This window comes from Protopterus annectens, chromosome 14.part0 (assembly GCF_019279795.1).
Source record: "Protopterus annectens isolate FY-2018-M chromosome 14.part0, PAN1.0, whole genome shotgun sequence".
Taxonomy (NCBI): Eukaryota; Metazoa; Chordata; order Ceratodontiformes; family Protopteridae; genus Protopterus; species Protopterus annectens.
In genome coordinates, this window is record NC_056748.1 from 625,453,919 (window position 1) to 625,457,756 (window position 3,838).

Genomic DNA, 3,838 nt, shown 5'->3' on the forward strand with positions numbered 1-3,838 from the left:
CAATATAGCTACATTGACCACCCTGGACTAGGGTTCACACATTAAAAGTGAGCAACACTATTATCTTACAAAGATGTTTATTTCTCCAAAACTCAGATTGCTCAAACAGGCAGATAAAATATACTTTATCTACTTAACCTGTTGTGTTAGATGTCAGCAACGCTGCCTTTGAATTTGCAAGGTTTGGCATTCAAAATGCACCGGCATTTCAGCTAACAGTAAGTGCCTAACCTTATTTTGAAGTTTTGAGGAATAGATGTAAGGTGTTGCACTACTCTGCCCATCCAATTCCCTTTGAAAGGAAATTTCCTTAATAAAAATAGACATTTTGAATGTTTGTACTTCAGTGTATTTTTACAAAGAACACTATTTTTGCAATCGTGTCTGTGTACAGTTAATGCTACACATAAAAGGCATTTGTAGTTTTTTTTTTTAGAGTGGTTTGTCATTATGGTAACATCCAATTAATATGCACAAAGTGAGACTTTTTTTTTTTTTTACAGAAATTTGAGTTTCTATCAGGACACACTAAATCCACAGTCAATAAAAATGTCAAGTAAAGGCCCACCAACACAGAAGGTTACTTGTTTCTGTTGTTGATACAATCTGACATTCTTCACATTTTTTTCTGGATACAACTGCCTAAATATGGACAGTTCTGAAAAATAAATGCAGGTCATAGCCATGCTATATGTACAGTCAACCCCCACCCCCCATTCTGAACCATTCCTTCCACAGACCTTGCCCTGCAGAAATTCAGATGTTAATTATTGCTAAATCACCTATGTTCTGAAATCCAAATGTCCCTAAAGAACATTAGATAGCTAAAACCTCCTATGAACATGTGAACCTACTAAACAAATGATAATAAACTTGTAGCCTTTCTGCTTACCGTAATGTTTCTGTGTGGGTGTACATTCTACTTATTAATGAATAAGTGTTCTCAGCTTTTATAAATCTTGAATACAACGCAAAATGCATCCACATCTAGCCAAATACTATTTAATTTTGTTATGTACTAGATAATTCTTCTAGAATTTTATTAAAAGAACTAATAGAATTCTTCATTTTCCCATAATTCTAAATGCAAGTCAATAATCATAGCTTTGAACTGTTACTACTAGTAGCGGATGTTTTCCTACCTACAGGATTAGTTAGTATTCATGCATTTTATAGCCATTACACCAGACAAAAGTGAAGACATGATAGTGCAAGCACTTTGATTTATTATTTATAATCTCTGAATCCTTAAGACAGAACACATCCTGTATTTACTGCTGCTTAAGTGCTCTGAACAGCAGTGATGAGTACTTTTAAACAGCTACATAGTTACAACAACACATTAATCTGAAGGTGTTTTATTTGTGTCTGTGGGTGTGTGTGTATGGGCACACACGGGAACATATGTGCTGTGAAACACTGTCCCTGCTAAATAAAGAAACCATGGAAAAACAGAGCATTTAGCAGCATGTTGTTGTGGAGTCCAGCAGGCAAAACTGTAGAGGTGAAAACTGTCCTGTGCTGCAGGAACTGGGATGGGTGACAAGCAGTGCTGGACTGTCACATAGAGCTGATATGTGGTGGCTTAAAAGGGCCACAATAAGAGAATATACATCTGTAAAAATAATAGTAAGAAAGTCAAAGACAAGTGATTGCACTATGAATTGCTGAATTATGTCTGGATGAAGCTAGAAGAGGATGAACACAAACTGGTTGAAGTTTCATCTGAATGGAAAAAGTATACTTTTTATTTGCATAGGGGTAGGCGTCCTACTTACATATATTAACTCCATGGCTGTCAAACAACAGAGAAGGAAAAATGAAAAAAAAAAATTGTGAATCACTGCAATGTAACAGCAGCACTGGCACTGGTGCTAAATGGCAGTCTATGGGCTGTGGTTCATCCATCTATGATCAACAGACTGCAGCCTCATCCACTTCATAATCAACCTCTAGTAAGGAAACCACAACAGGTATATGATGCAAGATGTTCAACAAATTGCAACCTCATCCACTTCATAATCAACCTCTGGTAGGGAAACCATGACAGGTATATGATGCAAGATCATTTACTTCATAATTGATCTATGGTAGGGAAACCATGACAGGTATATGATGCAAAATAGTCATAGGAGTTATTTTATTTGTCCTTTTGTCAAAATGTACCAGTTTCTATGTGGAGAAAACCCAGAGGAAACTGAAGGAATGGATTTATGAGCATTCCCTAGATATTAAAAAACAAGGGTACTAATTCTTTAGCCAAACATGTCAACAATAATCTGTCTCATTACTTTTTATTTTTTGGACTGGTCTGAGTTATAAAAAACCCTAGGGGATGTCCCTGGGAGGACTTATTAGAACAGTGGGAGTTGCTTTGGCAACTTAGGTTAAATGCTAATACTCACCCTGGGCTTAATGAGCAGATGGGAAACCACAAATTTGTCCCAGGGGATTCCACCTTTGTCCCTCATTGACAGGGGAGACAGGTGCTGACTGAGGTTTCTTTTTTGGGATAAACTCTTGGCTAGGCTTGTAAGGGCCCCAGCGCCATTAGCCTAGTAACCTCCTATGATCCTATGATTTCCATAGGCAGTGTTTTAAAATTTATGTCATATCAGGTATAAAAATGTAATATAAAGTGTAACAAGTTAAATTTTTTATTGTATTGTGGATTTTTATGTAGATATTACAGTTTTTATGCTCAATTATGTGGGTGTGTGGAGGCATGTGATTGATTATAGGGTTTATATAAATCTGTGTGTGCTTTTAATCTGTATACTCTGAAGAAGTCTGTTTACAGGTCAGATGAAAGCGCTTAGTATTTGAATAAATATTTTTCTGTGGTTCACTGTGGTCCTTCTTTGCTCTCTGTAAATGTATTTTAGTATTCATGATATGGGATGGTAAGTTAACTAACCATTGTCATGGCAGCAGGTAGATTCAATAAAAATATGTTCTTTAAGTGCATCTTTGAAGTTTTTAATGGTTTCTGTCTGTTTATCAGTACTAGGCCAACTGCCCTGTGGTTCATTTTAAGCTTAGTCAATGACCCCATGTGAGAATCAAACCTTGCACCTTGTGTCTGCAACATAAATACCATAACCATTACACCAACCTCCCAGGTGACTATTGACAGGTGATTTCAGGTAGCAGGTCCCAGTCTAGAGAAGACTTTCTCTCCTACAGCAGCTTAAATGGAGCATGTACAAGACTGAACCTGTTGTTCTGTATACTTCTGAGTACATAAGGGCTGACTTGTAAAGGTAATTTCACTCTTAAGTGGGGGCATTGGCCATGTTTTAACACACTGTAAATTTGAGTATTTACAAGTAAAGTGGCCCTATGAAGCACTGAAAGCCATCATTTTTTAACAAATTAGAACTGAGCATATGGGGATCCTCGAACATAATGAATCTGCAGATTTTATTCTCACCTGTCTGCATTTTGTGAGTATTGTGAGCTGAATGCATAATGAGAAAAGGAAGGCCATATTCAAGTTCGGATATTAAAATATTTTTAGCAATGGCTCTGCAAGCAGCAGGTGAAAGGAGGTGATTGATCTTGTAACATAGTTTTAATTGAGTGGGGACTTTATCAGCTATAAAATCTGTGATAAAGGAAAGGATAGATTTGAGTATTAGGCCTAGGTATTTGCTTGATTGCTGCTGTGAAGTGGCAGACTCATTTTTCAGTGGGCATTACTTGCACATTAATACCCCACTGGAGAATGTTCATTCAAGAATCAGGGTGTTGATGTACAGCTTGCACATTCTCTAAAATTATGTAAAACTTCCAAAACAAATGCTCATTGGACATTTGTAACTTTGTAAACATTCTG